We start from the raw sequence: 24632 nt of genomic DNA on the forward strand, positions 1-24632 counted from the left end.
AGTCTGATCTTAGAAGTGGGTTCTACCGCTACCTTAAAATAAAAAGACTCAGGGGTTGACACACTAAAATCCAAAAAGTATGTGAATTTTTTCAATAAAGTGGCAGAGCTGCCAGGCATAGGGACAGGACAATGTTCCCATTGTGTGAAATTAACAAAATTTCTAAAAGTATTTGCTCTGTGTAGGAAATGTGTGCCATAATGTTAAAAACAAAACTGCTCATCATAGTTTGCAGTATTTAAATACAGATCTTCAGCATCAAATGCAGCATAATATTTTAAATCAGAAAACAGTGCTTCTATTGCTTGTACATCCCGATCATCTGAACGGATGTTCTGTTTAACTACATCACCCATAGAAACATGAAAAACAGTTGGCACATTAATAACTTCGGTGTGACCATGAATTTGAAAGTTCACCGCATCCCAAGCAATCCCATCACGTACAGGCCAGGCGGTGATGTTCACAAACGTCTGGTCTCTTTTCATAATGTGTGATGAGGAATGGGGGGCCAAAGTTCCATCAATTAATTGAATTGTAGAACGCTCATTCAGGTAGTGTCCATTGATAAGTCTAAAAAACACTACCACAAAGCCAATTGTCATGAATAAAAAAATACAAATCAGCACCAACCAGATGTAAGTCCAAGGTGCAACCAAAAAATGTCTCTTGAACCAGGCAAAAAATATAGAGATTTTGGAAGGGACAGTGGAGGTCAATGATTCAGTTTCAAAGGAAGAATGTGACTGGGTAAGTGTTGTTGTATTTAAAAGGGGCAAAGCGACTTCTGTAGGATAAGCATACTCAGGATCAGCGGGCAAACCACCAGCAGTAGGTGGCGGATCATTAACTGTAATCATCTCAATGGAAACTTCAGGCACGATGATAGATGGTGGCAACACAACAGAATTTCTCAGCATTGAAGGGCACGAAACCGAAGGTGTCATACTATGGAGAATCGGCCACCCTGTGTAGCTTGACATTTTCAATTGAAATGTACCTTTTTTCTTTGCCACCAGGAAGTGGTGGTAACACAACTGTACGTGTACCCAATACTCCAAGCACCGGGACTGGTGCACGATAAGAGGGGCCAAACTCCTTCTTGTTCTCCACCTTCTCACGGACCAGATCACCAACTCGAGGCAGCCAGGCGACCACCGGAATCAGGAGCGCTTCTTCAGATGTAGAGGGCACGTGTTCCTTTGCTAGAGTGTCTCTTGCTTCTTGTAGATTCTGTAATACAGCACAGTGGTCATCGAGGTCAAAAGGCGCGGCAGCTGCCGCCATGTCTAGACCATCAAGGTCCGGAACAAACATTCTCACTCAAAAGAGCATCATGTACAGGGTCCGCCCACCCAGAGACCTTCTAGGGAGATTATTAAGTGCACGTTGGACGTCATACAAGTGGGCAAGCCAGTTCCGGCCTGTACCTAACACCTTGGCTGTCAATGATTGCTTTAGGTCACGGTTCATCCGCTCCACAACACTATTGCCCTCAGGCCGGTATGGAGACGAAAATTTGACTTGGAGCCCCAAACTTCTCATTGCCTCTTTGTAAGCCTTAGAGGCGAACACCGGGCCCTGATCAGAGTGAAGGGTACCACACGCAAAACTCCCTATAAAGACATGCAATGCTTTGATGACAGTCCTGGCATCAGCACTCCTTTGTGGCCACACCCACAGAAAACGTGTGCACGAATCTACTGCAACCAAGATGTATTTGTACGCAGTATCAGAGGTAAAAGGACCGCAGTGATCTAAATAAACACACGCTAGTGGTTGATTAGATATATGCAGCCACGTTGGACGTGGACGCGCAACAGAAGAAGGTTTGATCTGCTGGCAAATGTCACAATCAAGTACATAAGCCCGCGCTTGTTTATACAAACCGTACCACCAGTAACGTTGCTGTAAAAGAGAGACAGTTGCTGACACTCCAGCATGCGCAGACGCAACTCTTTCGTGGGCAGCTGTTATCAAATTTGGTCTGCAGTCCGCGTTGGGAATCAATCTATCACCAACCTCGTTAATCCTCACTAATGGGACGTTATCAGGACTTAAGTGATAATGGTATCGAGAAGGGAAACCTCTAGGGAAGTTCGTCCCTGTCTCTGATGCCGCAATACCTGCTAAGATGTCAGCATCTATCTTAGATTTTGATCTTGTAACTGCTGCTACTAAATATGTCGCCACTGCTGTTTTAGCTGCCTCGTCAGCCAAACTGTTACCGACAGCATGGACACCAACTCGTTGGTGACCAAGAGTGTGAATTACATCCACAAGTGGCAGACTCCCTTTGAGTTCCGACACTCGAGCCCAAATTGTTTTATGCTTTACTGAGCAACCTTTGGAATCACGAAAACCATTCATAATCCAAAAAAGTATATTGTCGTTGTAAGATTGAACACAATAGTAAGAGTCACTCACTATAAGAGTAGTGACTCTGTGATCAGCAAACTCAAGTGCAAGCACCAGAGCACGAAGCTCCGCCAGTTGCGCGGTACAATCACCCAATGACTGCGTATGCACTGCATCAGATTTGAACTCTCCATTCACGAAAGTAACGACTACAATTGCGCAAGCCGCTGAATAAGCGTGCCTTGATCCCGTTGCGGGTTGCGCCGACCCGTCAGTGTATATGACACAATGGTATTCCTCGATGGGGCGCAATGACTGCGGAGCAGGATGAACGAATTCATACTCCAAACTCTCCTGAGTCTGCAACGCCGCGTCAAAGATGTATTCGACGTCAGGCGAAGCTAAGGAGGTCGCCCATTGTATCCACCTTGGATGCAAAGCCTTAGAATTTGGTACACTAGCCTTAGTGACTGCTTCAAGAGCAGGAAACGGTGTTACCACCAGCATGCGTTTTCCTTGTGATAGCGCTCGTTCTTTCAGGATCGCGATCTGAACTGCTGTCAAGACTTTTTCAACAGTGGAAAATCGCAGCTCAGCCAAAGTGTACAGATGAGATTTGTAAGCAATGGGGACTGTGTCACCCTCATTGAACGTTAAGTACGTGAAACCTTCCGCGCCTGGAACAATTCTAATGACCAGGTTGGTGTGGTTGTCACGAGTTTTTAGATATTTAGCTGTAAGAAGATCAGTTTGCAAAGTATACAATGCCAACGAGTGCTCTGGCAGCCAGCAAGATCTGGTATAAGTTGGTTGTATCAAGGCATAAAGCGTCTTAATACGCTGGGCATAATCAGGAATGTAGGATCGACCGAAATTCAGAAAACCCAGCAAGGATTGTAATTTTTTCAATGTCGTAGGGATACGAAGGTTTGCGCATTTCTCAAGGAACTGCGGTGCCAAGCCTCGACCTTCATTATTGAGTTCGTACCCCAAAAACAACACTGTAAATTCAGCAATGTGCGACTTCTTAAAGTTAAACTTGTAACCGAAGTCTGCAAACATAGTCACTATGTTATCCACACGAGCAAGGTGTGGAAGCAACTCGTCATCTGTCAGATAGATGTCGTCGACATACGAGTATGCTTCTGGGTCTACCATCTCCAAGAGAGAGACCACGCGAGTGGCAAAAACTCCAGGTCTGTTCTTATAGCCCATCAGGAGCCTCTTGAACAATTTTTGTTTGCCACCCGAGGTGAATGCTGTCCACTCATAACTAAGAGGGGCCAGATTATGGCAATAAAAGCCATTGGATAAGTCAAGCGTAGTTTTGAAACGTTTTCTCACAAGACTATCTACGAGAGCCGAACTATGAGTATTTTGTACTGCACACGTCCGGCAATGTGAGTTTAAATGCCGGTAATCCAAAACTAGGCGGTGCGACCCGTCAGGCTTCGTTACAGTTGATAAAGGATTATTCATGGGTGACACACATGTCTCAATTACTCCTTGATATTCCAATTGTTCAAGGATTGACGCGACGTGAGGTCTGGCCTCGCGACGCATGGGATATTGGGGTTGAGGCTGGGGATCGGATCGCAATGGAATATCGTGATTGGGAGAACATTTATCCCAGCCAACCTGATTACGATATAACGCAGGCGCAAGCACCTGTGCCCACTCCCCGGCCAACCTAGTAGACTCCTCCGTGGGCACTGCGTGTCCCAAGGAAGGAAGTATAACTTCCTCGCCCCTAGGGGCGTCCAAAATGAAAGCCGGAGGCCAATCTTTCTCCGCCAAAAGAATATCATATGTGGTGGTAAGATTGTCCCAAAAAACCACTTTAATTTTGCGTTGTATGTCACCCTCAATATTAAGGACTATTTCAAATAATCTTTCCGGGGGGGGCTACGCGAGTATCAGCAGTTTCAACTGTCACATAAATGTCAGTTGCTGTCGCCTCCAGAAATGGACGCAATGCTTCCCGCACTACTGTAACTTCCGCCGCGCTGTCTAGCAGCGTTAGTGCCCATGTCAGGTTCCGAAGCTGTGTCCTGACCATCTGAGGCATATCTCGCTGAGATAGCAGCAACTTTCTTTTTCTGAAACGGTGGACGCGATCTGGCAGCGTCTTCCTGCTTGCCTTTACCGTCAGTCTGGCGGGGCGGGTCTCGACCTTGAGTGCCCGTCCTCTTCCACGTTCTCCACCACCAGAATGCGAAGTCGATGTTTCCTGTGAAGAATGAGGAGAGCGTTTTTGAGAAACCTGAAACCTATCAGGTGACTTAATACGAGTACGATCGCGCAAATCATAAGTGCGTTCACTATACGACTGAACTGGTGAGGCAGGACGAGAAACCTGTTTCTGTTGCTGCTTCTCTTGTTTTTTGGCTCGCCAACTTTGTTTAGGAAAGTTGGGCTTTTCGTCTTTTGTAGACGAACTCACCTTAGTTTGTGCACTACATCTGGAATTTTGATGGTGGGTTTCACACCTAAGGCACTACGTCCAACCATCCTATAAGCTTTCGCAATAATTATTGCGAACTGCCTAGGCTTATCGGCATCAGCCACAAGATCCAGCATATTACCAACTTGGAACTGCATGGCATCTCCTTTGAGGTTGCCCATTACCATGGAACAAACCACATCGAAACTGTCGACAAGCCTCATTCCCAACTCAATAGCTGCCTCCGCACCATGACTTTCTTGAACTTTCTTGATGACGGAGGGTAGTGCAGCCATAGACGGAGTGCCGTAGCACTTCGAATATGTCGCAGCAAAGACCTTGCCCCAATTGTCACAATCTACAAGTTCAGGGACCAGGTCTTTCGGCAAAGTAATGGTGAGTATCCTGTGCTTATCCACAGGTGCAGTGTTTGGAAACACGGCTTCTAATTGATCAAATTTTTCCGCAAGCCAGTAAGGAAATTCATCCTTACTGAGGGGGCGCTTGCCGACAACCGCGTTAACCATAACAGGGCTAATCACCACTGCGTGATGGTGATCCGCCCCGTGTCCAGCAACCGCAGGTGCTCCCACCTGAACTGTGCGTGACACATACTGCACTAAAGCCCTATGGACCATAATCAGGGCTGTGTGTAGCGTTCGTAAATCACCCACGCCTATCGTCATGTAGCGTGGGTGTGGAGTATATCCGCCCAGTACCGGCCATGTAGCCCCTGCAATTGACAACGGGCCCATTCTCGCCGATACGACCTCATGGGGGAGGGCGCGATTAAACCAAATTGTATGCTGCCAGGCAGAAATAGGAATTTCTAGAGTCCGATATGGGGCATAAGCCGCAGGAACAGCCAAGGCTGTATATTCGTGGAACAAATTATCGTCTGTATCCACCTCCGCAAAGGTCACCCATGAGTAAAACAACTCATACGGGTAGGTGGTATCAGCACTGACCACAAAGACTACGGACATCCCGTCATCAGGTACCCCATACGCCCTCAAATGAGCACGCAGAGGAACCCTACTATGAGCGGGAATATTAACCGCCATAAGGACTCCTTAAAGAATAACAACGATTTACACAGTAGCACTTGGGCTCAAAAATTATAACCTTTTTAATTTTCAAGCTTGATAGAACCTTTAGTCTAAACCTAGGTAGGTTAAACCGTCACTCAAGTTTTCCGGAAACGAGAGTGAGGGTTGTTGTGGACTAAAATCAGTACTACTATAGCGTCTCAGACGTTAAGACCAAAGGTTAGGGGCGCCATGTTGCAGGGATTCTGCTTTTGCACAGAACTATGCGCAGGAGACCAGGACCTCAGAGAATCGTGGTGTACCAGAAAACTCCCCTCAGAACCCAGAACCCCTTATCCGACTAGCTTAGTATCTCATTCTCAGACAAACCAGAACAAGCGACTTAGATATTTCTCAGGAGTGGTGGGAATCCGAAATACCTGTTCGTACTTATTTGTTAGTCCACAACATATTAATACAGACACAGTAAAGTTTAAAGAGTTTATTTTATAAACCTCGCGTCCTAAGATGCAGTACTTTGGCTAACACTAGCAGACTAACAGTACAGATCAGAATCATTAGCATTATTACAATACCATATAGAATGAAAGGAGCAATCATACTATTAATGACAGTGGTATACGGCCACACTCCTTTCACTATAATCTAATACATTATTATTATTATTAGACTATTAGAAGGTCTCTTAGGCTAACAGGGGGGACCCCATACCGTATAGATCAGCTTAGTAGAATCACATCCAAGGATCAGCTCTCACAGCATGCATCAGCTCTTCTTGTTCGAATGAATGTAAAACCAAACTGTTCTGCAATATTAAAGACGCGTGTCCTTCAAATATTGGCAGCTGTATGCATGATATGTCTAACAAGTGGTACGATCAATCTAAATACAACACTCTGTACCTTCTAGTGACCCAGACGCATTCTTTGCATGATGTACAGACCAAGGGCACATTTCACGGTTAAGAATGTGAAACAACAGTTTGTTATCCTGTAAGGCAAAGTCGAGTCAGCATTTCTAAAATGAATAACACATAACAACAGTGTCGTGTGCAGCGCAGCAGAAACGACAAGCTGGCTTGTTAACTATGATTTTGGTTATGCTACCTTAGTGTTGTAAATAGGGCGTGGCTTAATCCATCTCACAAGCTGTCAGAGTGTCAATGATGGTTTTCTGAACTTCTTGATACAGGTCATTGAAACAGAGGGAGAATAAAAGGGGTGCTGATATACAGTTTTTTGCTGATGTTTCCTTTATCATTTAATCCCACCTGGTTGGTAGTTCCGGTATTTTGGATTAGGGACAAAAGGCCATGATCAATTCCCCAAAATGACAGTTCTTCCCATTGATGTAAACTCAAAGAATGCCACGTACAGGGTCATTTTTGTGGCTTTATTAAATGTATGAATTAAGTGCTAAAAGGTTATAATGTGATCAGCTGTTAATAGTCCTTCTCTAGAACCTCCTGGGATGGGTGAGAAGATGTTTTTTTTTCATCACTCACTCATCCAGGGCCTTAAGGATACATATTGAGAAGATCGTACATTCAATGTCTATAGACTAATTAGAATATAGGATTTTGGATTCTCTTTGCCCCCATTTTTGTACATGGTTAAATGTCAATGAAATAACTTAACACAAAATAATTAATTTCCAAGTAAGTGGTTTCATAATCCCTTAAGAAACATCATTCGATCAAATAAACAAAAAGAAAAAGAAAACATGTAGGTCTGAATATTACTGTGAGAGTAATATGTGTTATGATATCAGTTAAAAAAATCATTCAATAAGGTGCTCTGTATGGTAAGTGAAGATGAAGAAAGTGTTTGTGCAGTACATCAAGAAGAAAAGTAGGTATACAATTTATACAAATTGATTTGAAGTATTTGATTAACCTGTCTGATTTGTTCTAAGGAAAAGTCTCTCATTAATGGGCTGGATTATTTTCTCATTGGCTTCACCAAAAATATTGTGGTGCAGGATAAATGTTAAACTGTTGAGGTACAGTAGTGAAGAGCTGTAGACTCAATAATATTAGACAACTGCTGGGGCACCTTTGAATGAACAGACCAAAAGAGCCCATGGGTCTAGTTTGCGAAAGAGTGCTGGGATATTTCTTTTACAGCACTGTTTCCCTCACCGACCCGAAGGTAGCATGCTTCATCATAGTGCATCCTCCTCACATCATGAACCTAGTCGTAATGCGGACTACAACCCCCTCTCTGAGAGGAAGGGGAGCTCAGGGATGTGTTTAGTGTCAACAGAGAGGTATCCCAAAACCTATGAGAGAGCAGGGTGTGGTGAAGGGAATAGAAGAGAAATATATGTGAACTATAATAGAAATGTGTCAGTGAAATTTTGCATAAAGTTAAGTATTTCATCCCAAAAAAGTTTCATCTAACAAGAGCGTTTTTGGAAAAAGGGTGGTGCAACCTTATACTCGGTAGTTTATAGAGGTATTTGTCTGACCCTTGTGTGCAAATGCTAGAACTAACAACAGAACTGTATTCTGTGGAATGAAACATAGGATAGGCTAACTCATATCCATAGTGATTTATCACTGCATTCTGTTATGAAGCTTTTTCTAGTGTGGAGAAAATACGTGAGACAAAACCTGCTTGTTCCCAGGAATGGAGCTCCATGTATAAAAAGAGTTACTATGCACATTCTTAGAGCAATGGGACCCAAGTAATGGATAAACTTCGAGACGGCCATGGGTGTGTTAACCACATGGAGGAAGACCCAACCTGCCGCGATATCGGGACTAATAGAATACACATGTGAAACTCGCATTTAACAGGAAGGAGAAGGCAAACACATAAAAGCATAAATGTTGAGTCCGGTGCACCAGGGCACTCATTCGCGCCGCGGTAGGGTGAACTGTCGTGACTCTGCGGCAGCTTTGTACTTTCTAGTTTGCGTGCGGAACCCTGCCCTCCAGCTGGGTAACTGGATAAGGGCAGGAAAACTGGGACATGTAGTCCATGAACAGACATTTCAATCCTACCTCAGAATGTTGGACAAAAAACCCGGATAAAGACCAAATTGCACCCTCTCTCTATATCTGAATGAGAAATATATGTAGAGAGTCAGGACTATGTGGTATCTTGCATTTTTGTGTGGCACACAAGTTGTAACCCCCCTTTAAAAAAAAACACTAATGTAAAGTCACATTCTCTTGACTGTCGACTTTCTGAGACGATGTGTCAACATCATAATTAGTCGTGGTATATGAAATATCCCAGTGGTTGTATGGTATGCATGTTTTTATTAGCTAAGAAGGGTGTTATTAGAAGCTTGTGGTGCATGTTTCAGCTCCTCATGGAGTGTGAACATTATATGTCTCAAAAACTAAACTCAACAAATATTTATAAATGTTAAGACTACTAACACTCACTGGTGGTATGTTCCTAGGATAGGCTAGACCTGCACCTGAGCCAATCTACAGGGGTAGGAATGTATAAATCTTATGAAGTCCAAACAATGTAAGCTAGCCTCATGGAGTATATTATGTTTGTGACCCATATCATGGTCTAGAAAGGCTAAACCATGGAATATCGTCATTCAAGCCTTGGCTAGCACTTTGAAGACTAAATACGCAGTGCTGTTCCTTTCTAAATAGGTATTGTGATATTTTTGCAGCTGGTAAGGAGATCGCTGGTTTCTCAAGTGCAATCCATTTCAGATCATTAGCATCATGTCCTTTTTCAAAGAAGTGTGTAGTCAATTTGGTGCTTCTTACAGCGGATAGTACTCTTATGTGCATGGATGCAGGTTTTCACTTTCCTTGTAGTCATACCCACATATCTTAGTCCACATGGGCCTATGATTAAGTAGATAAGATTCTCTGAATTGTAATTTGTTTGATGATTTTTCTCCCATGGTCTGTCTGTGCTAATGGCAATGTTCGTCGAATGACACGTTTGCACACAAACACTACAAGCACAACACAGGAAATGTCCCCTAACATGTGGAAGTCACCACAAAGTGGATTGTTGATTTGCAGATAGCATCTGTTATCTTGTGTGCACTTATTCATCTCTCAAGTTGGTACTTCATTTAAATGCAAACATAGGTTTAGGTAGACATTGCAAACCTTTGTTTAGAATTCTCCAATTTTCGGAAATTGATTTCTGTATCAAACCTAATGCGCAACTAAAGGTGCTCACACAGATCGGTCTAGCTGAAGGTTCTTTATGAGGACGGATTTCAAGTAAAGCCTATCGGTTATTATTCCTGGCTTTTTTTGCACTCTTCTTTACCAAAGCCCATGGGTTTAATGAACCTCAGGAAGATTATTGAGATACAATTTATTTTGTCTTGGAGAACATGAATATTTAAAAAAATATTAACCCACTTATATTAGTTCATTGTTTTGTATTGGTTGAAGATAGGAAGGTATATTGCATATTCTTATTGTTTTAATATGACAAAATAATGTTTGTAATGTTATCAGGGTGTTTGCTTGGGTTAGATAATGTTTTGATAGTGGACACCTTTTTGCACAAAAACAATCCTCTAAGATATTTTCCTCTTTTTATGTGTGCTGCAGAATGGAAAACTTATGAACCTTTCAGTGGGATATAAGGTTTTATCCTGTACATCACCGCGTCGTGTAAACATATTTTAAATTTTTATGAGATGGAGTTTATGTATATAAATATATATATATATATATATATATATTGTTATGTGAACAAGGCCGACGGTACGGCCGAAACGCGTCATGACTAACAGCAGTGAGAACTGAAAATAAATTCCACTTTGCCACTAAGAGGAGTTCGTGTCATTTCCTGATGGAGTGATTGTTTGCAACATATATATATATATATATATATATATATATATATATATATATATATATATTTATGTATACATATATATATATATCTACACATATCTATATATCTATCTATTACCTACTCGCGGTCGGGGAGGCGGGGAGCCGGCTGGGACCGTGGGGACTTTGGGGCTCCCCCACGGTCCCAATGGGCATGCCTCGGTGGATGGGGTCCCCGAGGCAGAATTAAACTATTTAGAATAGGGGGCATTCTTTTTTTTTTAAATTGCGCGCTTGGAGTCGCGACTCCATGGCGTCCAGCGCGGCCCCCAGTGTAAATGCGGTGGGTTCGCGACTCTGCAAAATTGAAGATAAAAGAAAATGTATTTAATAGGTAATATTAACTTTTGAGGTATAGGGTGGCTCTAAAAAGAGCCCTTGTGTTTATTATGAGTTTCTTGTAACTACATATAAGTGTGGATGCAGAGATTTAGGTTGGTTCCGTCATCTGTAAAGTGCACTTCGTCACACCTGTAGATGCCCTCCATATAAAAACTAGGCCTGGGCGGTAAATTCCGTTCCGCTCGCGAAATTTGCGGAATTTCGGTAATTTCGCTTTCCGCGGAGAACGCGAAATTGCCCAAAATTCTGCTTTCCACGACTTCGCGAAATTTTTTCTTGTTCCCATTCTCAAAATGCGTGTTCGCAAGATATTTCTCCCCGAGCACGCAAACAGCAACTGTGACCAGGAAAAAAGCATCGCGAACAAGCAATTACGCGTGTTGGCGGAATTTCTGCATGTTCGCTGAGATTTTTTACCGTTTCGTGGAGATTTGCGTAACGCGATTACGCAAATTCCACCCACCCCTAATAAAAACGCAGATTGTTGTTATATATGGATCCCATTCTATGGTATCTAAGATAAGCAGAAACAGTTTTATTGACATTTTTTCTACCTTTCGCAATCTGTGGACAAAATTTATTTGACCTGTTCCATTTTTGTCTTTGGCATATTTTAGAGTAGACAAAGACAGTTTGAGGTAAAAGCAACATCAATTGTGCAAAGGTGTCCTTTATTAGCATTTCCAGACCTACTCCAGTCAATGTGGCTAGGTCATTGCCACTACAGTGCACAATCATGAGGTCAGGGGGATGGAGATGCAAAGAGGTTTTAATCAAAGGCATCAATTGGTGCCACTTTAATCCTCTCTGTGCAATCCATTTAATGTCCACATTTTGCAAAGATCGGTCTTTGTCAATATCTCTGCATTCAGCATACCGTTTGCACCAGAAAACATAGCTGTGCCTAACAATCCACATTGTAAGCATCTTGAAGTGATTTCTGGAAGTTATGGAAAGATGTCTGTAGTTGAAGTAGTCACTTGGTAGAATGAGAGGTATCTAAAATGGTGGACAAGATGCAGTTTTAAAAAAAGAAGAGAAATGATTGGCTGTTTAAGAACATTGTACATTCAAAGTAGGGTGCATTTAACTTTTTTGAGAACAGCATACTTCTTATTGGTTAGTGAAAGTTTTTGGGAAGGTACAGTTGAAAAGATAGGCTAATGATTTGGAAATGTCAACCACACCTGCTGTTTGCATTTGCAACATTGTTTGGTATACTTGAAAAAACGGTGAACTTGTAACCTGTCAGTGCAGTTGAGTGCTCCATGATCTGTTTCAGTGGAAACTGGGATAAAGCAGAATGGAGGTAGGGTTAAAAGTTAATGGTGGCATTAAAGTGTGATTTTGTAATTAAAATTAAAGTGTTATGTTATTAGAGTGACATTTCCTAAGTCAGTGCAATTTTTAAAAGTGGTGTAGTATTAAAAAGTAGTGGTAAATGTATGTGTGGTATATGTTTGAACTCCCGTATAGAGTTGTGGTCCCATCTCTTTGCTGCACGGGGGAGTCGAAACTTCTAAAAAAATACAGAGGCAGTTTGGTTAGTTTTAGAAGTCAGTTGGTAAGGGTTGATATGTCTAACAAATAGAAATGTGTTTTAGAATTTGAAATAATCTGGGAAGCAATGTGATTTGTTACTGACATGTATTTGTGTGGAAAAAGAGAGGGAAACTTTGCCATTACTGGTTTTGCTTTGCTGAGAGAAGTGCTATACATTGATTGTGTGCATCAGAAAATCCATTCTGAGTTTTCGATATTTTATATTCTACAAATCAATTTGAAAGGTAAGTTATAGATTTGTAAGGTGTAGTATGTGTTACCTTTATTTTTAAAGGAAAAAAAATATTCGTGAATTTTAATGTTTGAAATATATTATTAAATGTACAGATTTTTCTTATAATTTGTTCAAATGCAGTTAACTGTTGTTTGAAATAAATTTTGTAAATTATTATGTGTATATTTGAATATGGATTACTGATTATGGTAGTTTGTTTTAATGTGTGGATATATATATTTTGACTATACCACATAAATTTAGGTTGTCCTTGGAGGTGGATTCAGACAAATATTAAGGAGTGCATAGGGTTCTGTCTCATGTATCTTTGTAGTTGTATATGTATTTTCATATGTCTTATACATTATATGGTGCATGATGTATAAGTAAGAGCTGTTGTTGTTTTTTTGTGGTAGGATCAAGAGTGTGAGTACTAGTAGAATGGTGTAGATCCAGCACAAAACTGTGCTTGAAGGATGTACATATAAGGTATTAATAATCAGGTTTCTTTTTTGTAGTTTGTACAAAGGTATAGTTGAATGATGCCGCGTAATTTTAGTTAGAATGGTGAAGATGCTGCACACATGTGTGCTTTGAAAGATGCATATATAAGGTGTTATTAGTTAGGCTTCTTTATTCTATTCTGTAGAAAGGTATAGTTGAATGATACCGCATAATTTTAGATAGATTTGTGAAGATGGAGCACAAATATATGCTTTGAAAGATGATCATGTAAGGTGTTATTAATTAGGCTTCTTTTTTTCTATTCTGTACAAAAGTATAGTTGAATGATGCCGCGTAATTTTAGATAGAAAGGTGAAAATGCAGTATAAAAGTGTTGTTTTCATAGAAGCTCATATAAAGTGCTATTTATACAGTTATCCATGCAGTGGATGTGTATGTTTGCACTCATGAAATTAGCCAGTAATATTTTATCTTGTTCTGTACTTACCCAGTGACTTACAGTTGACTTATAATATAGTGTGCTGCTTTGTAGTAGGCTAGGCCCACTGTCATGCACTTATAAAAAATCCCAAATATTCACCATGCAGTCTTAGAATGATGCAGGGGCTACATATACAGTGCTGTAATCAGTCAGGCATTACTTCAGCACTGATGCAATCACTTAGGCACTATCAGTGCACTTATGAAATCACCAATTCACCTGCTATCTACTTGACTAATCCTCCAGATATTACCCTTGCCGGCTAGGAATCACTCAGGGGTCTACTTGTGAAGTACCCCTTACAGTTAAGCAATGATGCAGGCTGTTGCTGTGTAGTCATCTCATTACCAACACACTTCCCTTGCTGTCTTCAAATCACAAATGCATTTCTGGTACACTCAGGTATTCACCAAGGCAGTACTCAATGACTTATGAATCCCTTCGACTGCTACTTATACAGTTATCCCTGCACTGGATGGATATGTTTGCATTCATGAAATTAGCCAGTCTCTTTTCAACTTGTCCTGTACGTACCCAGTGACTTACAGTTCACTTTTGTAATAGTGTGCTGCTTTGTATTGGGCTTGGCCCAACTGTCATGCACTTATAAAACCACCCAAATACTCACCATGCAGTCTAACAATGATGCAGGAGCTACAGATGCAGTACTTCAATCACTCAGGCATTACTTCAGCACTGATGCAATCATTTACACAGTGTTTTTCTCCACCTCTTTTCTCTCACTGTGCCCACCTGTTCCTCCTTCCTCTATGTCATTTGTCTGCTTCTGCAAATATGTTCTCTCTTTCTGCACCTTTGTTGGTTCTTTCTGCAGTGATCTGTCTTCTTCCTGCAGCTCTGTTTCAAATTGTTTTATATCTCTTACCTTTTATTGCACCCCTCGTCCCTCTCTCTGCACCTCTCTTGCCTTACTGTGCTCACCTGTTTACTTTTTGTGTACCTTGTATGCCTCTTTTTGCACCTCTTTTGATTCTTATGCACTACTGTTGTTTCTTTCTGACTTTTCACTTATAGTGCAGCTCAGGTGTGTGTGTTACCATATTCAGAAAACCATAAATGTTTTTCTTTGTAGCTTTTAAAATAGAAAGTGTTTATTCAGTAATAGATACGTGTATATATATATACATAATAGATACGTGTATATATATACATATATATATATTCACTTAAAAAACCATAGGTTTCACACACGTTATAGTTAGGAATTAGCATTTAAAAAACCTTGCAAATTCACTTAAAAAACCATATGCTTTTAAATGCTATTTTCACAGGAAATACTGAACAGCTTTACACCAGACCTGCAAAAGGCACTTCCTTGACCTTATGGCTACCTCTCTGCCAAATTTCACGTAATTCTGATCAGCCGTTCGGGCTGTAGCTGCGACTAAAGGTCCTATGGAAAAATGCATGGGGAAAACGCGTTTTGGGACCGCCCCTTTTTCTCGGCCCCCGCTTGACGAATCACCCCGAGACTTTCAGGGTAGGAGCTGAACGGAGCGCCCCATTTGTTTTGAAAATTGCGCGAGGATTCGTCAACCGGCGCCAAAGTTATTCAAAATAGAATTTTGAGATTTCCTCAGGAAACTAGGTTGTAACTATAACTATCTACTGGCGACCGCCAGTAGATTATATATATATATATATATATATATATATATAATTCACTGAAAAAACCATAGGTTTCACACAAGTTATAGTTAGCTGTACATTTCACTCGTAAAAAACCAATGAAATTCCACGTTATAGTTAGTGCAGGCAACTATACCTCACGCGACCGCAATCCTCTGCTGATGACATATGTGTCTTTATGAAAAAAAAATATTTGTAATATATGTATAGCTAAAATTTAATGGAAGAAGACATGGGCAAATAAGTGTCTAAATACAGTATTAGCATCAGCAGAGGATTGCGGTCGCGTGAGTTATAGTTGCCTGCACTAACTATAACGTGGAATTTCATTGGTTTTTTATGAGTGAAATGTACAGCTAACTATAACTTGTGTGAAACCTATGGTTTTTTCAGTGAATTTGCAAGGTTTTTTAAATGCTAATTCCTAACTATAACGTGTGTGAAACCTATGGTTTTTTCAGTGAATTTGTACGGTTTTTTAAATGCTAAGGTACTTTACGCCGTTCGTGCCGTGCGCGCCCACTTCACGCAGTTCGTTCCGTGCGCACCGCGCGCCCACTTTACGCAGTTAGTGCCGTGCACGCACGGTGGGCACGCGGTGCGCTACGCGGACCGCGTGCCCACGTTACGCTGGATGGGCCATGTAGGCACGATGCGCTTCACGCACCGTCCGCACACGGAGGACATATTATGCCCTTCGTTGTGAAAGGTTATCTATTAAATGTTCAAACATGGGGGGGGAATATGTGGAGTTTGTTTTTTTTTAATTAATTTTTTGCCGTACGCGTACGGTAAGCGCATACGGCGTTTTTTCAAAAAAAAATTAAATTTACTTTTTGGCCTTGGGGGTCCTTCTGGGACATCCTAACCATGGCTAGGTGGTTAGGAGCTGTCTAGCCTGCCCCTTTTCATGTTATCCAACTTTGTTTTTCCTCCCCCCCTCAGAGTGCGAGAGAGAAAATGGCGGCCGACACTTCCTGGTTTCGACCGATTCGAATGTTTACTTTGATCTAACAACCAATCAGAAACGCGCTCGCGCACGGCACCGTACGCGTACGGTAAGCTTACCGTAAGCGCACGGTAAGCGCACGGAGCGCTGCCACAGATAAATATATTGATTTAAATGCTATTTTCTCAGGAACTACTGAACAGATTTACACCAGACCTACAAAAGGCACTTCCTTGACCTTATGGCTACCTCTCTGCCAAATTACAAGTAATTCTGTTCAGCCGTTCGGGCTGTAGCTGTGTCTAAAGGTCCTATGGAAAAATGCATGGGGAAAACGCGTTTTGGGATCCCCCTTTTTTCTCAGCCCCCGCTTGACGAATCACCCCGAGACTTTCAGGGTAGGAGCGGAGCGTAGCGCCCCATTAGTTTTGAAAATTTCGCGAGGATTCGTCAACCGGCGCCAAAGTTATTCAAAATAGAATGTTGCGGATTTCCTATGGAAACAGGGTCCTAACTATAACTACCTACTGGCGACCGCCAGTAGGTAATATATATATATATATATATATTTTCTGAGGATGTGGTTCGAAATATATATATATATATATATGTATATATGTATATATATATATATATATAGATGTATGTATGTATATATATATATATATTATCTACTGGCGGTCGCCAGTAGATAGTTATAGTTAGGAACTATTTTCCATAGGAAATCCGCAACATTCTATTGGAAATTTCTTTGGCGCCGATTGACGAATCTTCGCGAAATTTTCCAAACTTTTGGCCAGCTCCGCTCCGCTCCTACCCTGAAAGTTTCATGGTGATTCGTCAAGCGGGGGCCGAGAAATAAGGGGGGTCCCAAAACGCGTTTTCCGCATGCAATTTCCCATAGGATCTGTTGTCGCAGCTAGAGCCCGAACCGCTGAACGGAATGACACCAAATTTGGCAAAGAGGTAGTTCTAAGTTCGGACTCGTGCCTTTTGCATATTTGGTGTGAATCTGTTAAGTAGTTCCTGAGAAAATTAGGGTAAAAAAGTTAGTGATATCTATGGCCGCGGAGGATCCGCGGACCCTACCCGCACCGTACGCGAACCCTCCCAGAACCGAGCGCACACCCTCCCGATTGAGCGCTGAATGCTAATTGTCTGTCGAGCATCTCTCTACATTCTAAACCAGGAACTGTTTGTGGCCATTTTCTGCCTCGGAAGAAGCAAGGGGAATAAGTGCGTAAAACATATAAAGGGGGCAGAGTGGGAATACTCTGACCCTCTAGAGGTGCTTACGGGGTCCCAGAAGGACCCCCTGGGGCCACCCTTTTTTTTTAAAAAAGCGACGAAATGCGCGCACGGTGCGTGCATCCTATCGCGTTGGATGCACGGATTCTCTCGCGGTGAGTGCGCGGATCCACGGCAACGTTTTTTGAAAAACGACAAGAAATCATTGGTTGTATAACAACTTTCTACACTGAAAGGTAGGGTGTATATTTTTGTTTTTTAAAGTATGATTGTTATTGGTTAACAAAAACAGATTGTAAGGAACATTATATATGATAAGCTGATATGTTGAAAAGTCAAGCACACTTCCTGTCTTGTGTAGGAACATTGTGTGCTGAACTTGTGACCTGTGAGCTCAGTGCAGTGTTCCATGACCTGTTTCTATGGTAACAGGCAGAAGGCAGATTGGGGGAAGGGTTGAAATGTATTTCAGTTGGAAAGGGTTGAAATGTTTAACCAATAGAAATGTGTGTTTGCTTTTGAGTTTATGTTATGTTATGTTATGTTATATGGCTCTTATAGAGCGCTTATCACCACTGGTCTCTAAGCGCTGAACAGACGCCCCACAAACATCATGCCCCTCCCGACCATCCGCTAATACCCAGTTAGGCCGAAGATGTTACCATGCCAAACAAGAATGTCTTCAGTTTTTTTCTGAAGGAAAGAAGGTTGAATTCTTCCTTTAGGCTCGGCGGAAGGGCATTCCAGAGTTGAGGAATGAGTACTGAAAAGGCCCTACCTCCTTTGGTTTGTAAATTAAATCTAGGTTGAGCCAAATTTGGGACAGAGCCCGAGCGCAGTGACCTACCGGGAACATACTTCCTTAGTCGCTGTTTAATATATTCCGGGGCATTACCGAATAGTGCTTTATGAGCAATACAGAGGCCCTTGAAATGGACCCTAAGCTTCACAGGAAGCCAGTGCAATTTGCAAAGGAGAGTAGATGCATGTGCACTTCTGGGAAGAGAGAAAACCAGTCTGGCAGCGTCGTTTTGCACGACTTGCAATTTCCTCATCAGCTTCTGTGGCAGGCCCAAATACAGAATGTTGCCGTAATCTAGCCTCGAGATGACCGTAGCCGCGACAACAGTCTGTAGCGTGGAGGTAGAGAGAATGGCAGTAAGTTTACGCAGCTGCCGCATCACGGCCGTGCAGGAGCCTACCACTGCCGACACCTGGGGGGCCATAGAGAGAGCCGCATCGATCTTTAGGCCAAGACTCTTCACTACCGCCCCCGGGCTTGGAGTTTTGCCAAGTTCTGGAGGCCAATACAGATCATCCCAGGGATTGGCCATGTTGGTCACCACCAGAACCTCCGTTTTGTCTGCATTGACTTTAAGGAAGTTATTAGTCATCCAGTTGACCGTGAATCTCAAAAGATCTCTAACTGCTTCCTGGGCCTCTGATGTATCACCCAGCCGGACCAGTAACTGTGTGTCGTCTGCGTAGTTAAAGACCTCACAGTTCTTACGCGTGAGTTGCTCAATCAGGGGTTGCAAATAGATATTGAACAGTAGGGGGGAGAGTGCTGACCCTTGAGGGACCCCCCAGGTCACATCCCTACTCCCCGACAGCTGATCCCCAATTTGAACCCTCTGAGTGCGACCCGACAGGAAGGACTCCAGCCACTTGTATGCCTGGCCAGCAATCCCCAACTTCGCGATACGGCTCAGCAAGATGGAATGGCTGACCGTATCGAAAGCTGCCGAGAGATCTAAGAGGATCAGAGCGCAAGGTTGTTTATTGTCGGCTCTTACTCTTAACTCGTCGGTGACCGTGGCCATCACCAGTTCCGTACTATGTTGTGGACGGAATCCCGCCTGCCTGACATGTAGGAGATGGTGTTCCTCTAAGTAGTGGGTGACTACGTTCAAAACATGTTTTTCCAAGATCTTGCTTAGAAACGGCAGCTGAGAGATAGGCCTGTAGTTTTTTAATACTAACGGGTCGGTACCAGCTTTCTTCAGAAGTGGGGACACCCTAGCCTCCTTCAGGGATGCTGGGAGGTAACCCGCCTCCAATGAGGCATTGATTAGCTGCAAAAGCTGGAATTGGATACCTGGCAAGGCTAATTTGAAAATTTTCGGAGGGCAGGGGTCACTGGACGAACCAGATTTTATACGGCTAGCCAGTTCTATCAGGTGCTCTCCAGTGATGGCGGGAAACCTGACCAAAGATCCTACGGCCTGCAAGCTGTCCATACCAAGTTGTGATGGCAAACTATCCGAGAGCCTCGAGATATCCGAGAGGATATCCTGCACCTTTTGGAGGAAGAAACCTTGGAAGGTGTCGCAGTCAGGCTGGGCCAGACTGCTGTTTTTGTCACTCAACTGGGTGAGCTCCCTTAGAATAATAAAGGTTTCCCTTTGCTTATTCGTTGCCTCCATGATCCGTCCTTCATAAAAGGCGGCTTTCCTAGCCAGGATGGCCCGTTTATAGCTAACCAGCATAGTTTTATAGATAAGTGCCTCTGTGGGCCCGTAGTCCCGTCTCCAGCTTCGCTCCACCCTCCTGAGAGCCTGCTTCCTTTCCCTAAGGGAAGCATCAAACCACGGGGCTCCTTTCCCTTTTTTCCGGGTGAGCTCTAGCCGTTCCGGGGCAAGTTTATCTAAGGCAGAGCAAATCCAGGTCGTGAAGGTCAAAGTGTGTGAAGGATTGTGATTTGATGTTTACATGTATATGTGTGGAAAATGAAAGGGAAACTTTTCCATTCTTTGCTTTTGCTGAGAGGTGCACAGTGCAGAGATTATGTAAAAGAAAATATGGTGAGTGATTGATATACTCCTTAATCTACAAAAGAACTTGAAAGATGAGTTATTTAATTGTGAGGGGAAGTATGTAGACTATTTTGATTTTAATCAGACTAATGTATTTTTCCTGCTAAAGTTTAGGGAGTACTTTTTTTCTCTACAATGTGTGTGCATGTAGAATCCATTCTGTGATTGGCATTTGTGTTTTTCATGTGTTTGTAGAGAGATAACGGTGCAGTTTTTATATTTTGGTAGAATTAGAAACCAGTCATTGTTTATAAATTTGTGAAATGAGTTATGTTATGTTTCTATACTAAAATGTAGTACTACTTCTAGATGAAGAAATGTGTTTTCATATAGTGCAAGGGATAGTGTTGTTTGTCTAGAATCACACAGTGAGTCTGTGTGCATTTGGGAACCACTGTGAGAGAAGCATTTGGTAATATTGTGTATTTGCTGACAGATAAGTGTTTTAAAACCAGTCAGGTTGTCAAGTTTTAGTAGCATTAGAAGCCAGTCTTTGCTTATGTGTTGATTAAATGAGTCGTGCAGTCGTGAAATATGTAGATTGTGTGCAGTTCCCTTATCACTTCCAGTGTAGTGAATGAGTTTTGGTAAACTCCTAGGAATACTGGTGCTTGTCTAGAATCACACTGTGAGTCTTTGTGCATTTGGGAACCACTGTGAGAGAAGCGTTCGGTAACATCGTGTATTTGCTGAGAGAAAACTGTTTTAAAACCTGTCATGTTGCCAAGTTTTAGTAGCATTAGAAGCCAGTCTTTGCTTATGTGTTGATTAAATGAGTCAGGCATTGACACTAAAGAGCAGTCATGAAATATGTAGATTATGTGCAGTTCCCTTATCACTTCCAGTGTTGTGAATGAGTTTTGGTAAACTCTTACGAATACTGGTGCTTGTCTAGAATCACACTGTGAGTCTTTGTGCATTTGGGAACCACTGTGAAAGAAGCGTTTGGTAACATTGTGTATTTGCTGACAGAAAATTGTTTTAAAACTTGTCATGTTGTCAAGTTTTAGTAGCATTAGAAGCCAGTCATTGCTTATGCGTTGATTATGTGTTGATTAAATGAGTCAGGCATTGACGCTAAAGTGCAGTCGTGAAATATGTAGATTGTGTGCAGTTCCCTTATCACTTCCAGTGTAGTGAATGAGTTTTGGTAAACTCCTAGGAATACTGGTGCTTGTCTAGAATCACACTGTGAGTCTTTGTGCATTTGGGAACCACTGTGAGAGAAGCGTTTGGTAACATCGTGTATTTGCTGAGAGAAAACTGTTTTAAAACCTGTCATGTTGTCAAGTTTTAGTAGCATTAGAAGCCAGTCTTTGCTTATGTGTTGATTAAATGAGTCAGGCATTGACACTAAAGAGCAGTCGTGAAATATGTAGATTGTGTGCAGTTCCCTTATCACTTCCAGTGTTGTGAATGAGTTTTGGTAAACTCCTAGGGATACTGGTGCTTGTCTAGAATCACACTGTGAGTCTTTGTGCATTTGGGAATCACTGTGAAAGAAGCGTTTGGTAACATTGTGTATTTGCTGACAGAAAACTGTTTTAAAACTTGTCATGTTGTCAAGTTTTAGTAGCATTGGAAGCCAGTCATTGCTTATGCGTTGATTAAATGAGTCAGGCATTGACACTAAAGTGCAGTCGTGAAATATGTAGATTGTGTGCAGTTCCCTTACCACTTCCACTGTAGTGAATGAGTTTTGGTAAGCTGCTAGGGATAGTGTTGTTTGTCTAGAATCACACTGTGAGTCTGTGTGTATTTTGGAACCACTGTGAGAGAAGTGTTTGGTAACATCGTGTATTTTCTGACAGATAAGTGTTGTAAAACATGTCATGTTGTTAAGTTTTAGTAGCATTAGAAGACAGTTATGGCTTATGCTTTCATTATATGAGTCAGGCATTGACAGTAATTTGTAGTTGTGAAATATGTAGATTGTGTGCAGTTCCCTTACCACTTGCACTGTAGTGAATGAGTTTTGGTAAGCTCATAGGGATAGCGGTGCTTGTCTAGAATCATACTGTGAGTTAGTGTGTATTTGGGATCACTGTGAGAGAATCATTTGGTAACATCATGTATTTGCTGACAGATAACTGTTTTAAAATCTGTCATGTTGAGAAGTTTTAGTAGCATTAGAATCCAGTCTTTGCTTATATGTTGATTAAATGAGTCATGCTTTGACACTGATGTGCTTTACTTAAATATGTAGATTGTGTGCAGTACCATTAACTCTTCCAGACTAGTGAATGAGTTTTGGTAAACTCCTAGGATAGTGTTGCTTGTCTAAAATCACACTGTGAGTCTGTGTGCATTTGGGTAAGGATTGTGAGAGAAGCATTTGGTAATATCGTGTATTTGCTGACAGATACGTGTTTTAAAACTAGTCAGGTTGTCAAGTTTTAGTAGCATTAGAAGCCAGTCTTTGCTTATGTGTTGATTAAATGAGTCAGGCATTGACACAAAAGTGCAGTCATGAAATATGAAGATTGTGTGCAGTTCGCTTACCATTTCCACAGTAGTGAATGATTTTTGGGTAAACTCCTAGGTATAGTGGTTGTTGTCTAGAATTACACTGTGAGTCTGTGCGCATTTGAGAACCACTGTGAGAGAAGCATTTGGTAACATCGTGTATTTGCTGACAGATAACTAATTTAAAACCTCTCATGTTGTCAAGTTTTAGTAGCATTAGAAGCTAGTCTTTGCTTATGCATTGATAAAATGAGTCAGGATTTGACACTAAGGTGCACTACCATGTACTATTCTGTTCACTGTGGCAGAACTGAAAATTTAAAAGTTTTACCTAAGCACTGTCCCAGAAGTAGTCTGATTATTTAGTCAGTTTCTAAGTACCAAATAGATTGCTTCAAATAAAAGTGTTCTGACATACTATACACTTGTCTTCTACACCTTCAATTCCCTAGTCTGTATCCATACACTTCCAGGAAACATCCTGTCACTTCCTTTGCAGTCCTCTAGAGACCCATTCAACAGCATCTACTAATCCATTGACTGTGCCAAAACTCAAACACTTATAAATTCGCCTAGACACTCTCTTTCCAGTACTCTAATGATTCAGTCACTGCCTAAGTATTCCTGCACTGAGCCAGTTCTTAGCACATGGACTACGTCAAACCCATATCCACTATGCATGCAGTCCTCTAACCACCTACACACTTGTCTTTCACACCTTCAATTCCCCAGTCAGTATCCGTTCACTTGCAGCAAACACCCTGTCACTGCCGTTGCACTCCTCTAGTGACCCATTCAGCATCATGTACTAATCCATTCACAGCACCAAATCCTAATAAATTCACCCAGGCACTCTCCTTGCAGTACTCTAATCATTCAGTCAGTACCCAAGTACTCATCCAGTGACCCAGGCCTTAGTATATGGACTGCTTCAAACCCTTATCCTCTATGTATGCAGTCCTCTAACCACCTACACAATTGTCTTTCACACCTTCAATTCCCTAGTCAGTATCCATACACTTCCAGGAAATACCCTGTGACTCTCTTTGCAGTCCTCTAGTGACCCATTCAGCACCATGTACTAATCTATTCATTGTGCTAAAACCCAAGCACTTATAAATTCACCAAGATACTATCTTTGCAGTACTCTAATCATTCAGTCAGTGCCTAAGTATTCATACACTGAGCCAGGCCTTAGCACATGGACTGCTTCAAACCCCTATGCACTATGCATGCAGTCTTCTAACCACCTAGACACTTGTCTTTCACACTTTCAATTTCCTAGTCAGTATCCATACAGTCCAGCACTTGTCACTGCCTTTGCACTCCTCTAGTGACCCATTCAGTACCAAGTACTAATCTATTCTCTGTGCGAAAAGCCTAGCACTTATAAATTCACCTAGGCACTCCCCTTGCTGTACGATAATCATTCAGTCAGTACCCAAGTAGTCATGCAGTGAGCCAGGCCTTAGCACATGGACTGCTTTAAATGCCTATGCAGTATGGATGCAGTCCTCTAATCACCTACACAGTTGTGTTTTTTGTAACATTTTCTTGAATATTTAACGACACGTGCAGGTTAAAAGTTGACGATTGTTTTAAGTTCGAACAGTGCCTTTCAAATGCAAGTAGCAGGTGTGGTTGATCTGAGCAAATTTTATCCTTTGATATGTACTCCACGTTGAAACTGCTTTTTCTTAACCAATCACAAAGATGCTTTTCGACAAAACTAATGTGCACCCTACTTT

The sequence above is a fragment of the Triturus cristatus genome, chromosome 5_1 (genome assembly GCF_964204655.1).
Source record: "Triturus cristatus chromosome 5_1, aTriCri1.1, whole genome shotgun sequence".
Classification (NCBI taxonomy): domain Eukaryota; kingdom Metazoa; phylum Chordata; class Amphibia; order Caudata; family Salamandridae; genus Triturus; species Triturus cristatus.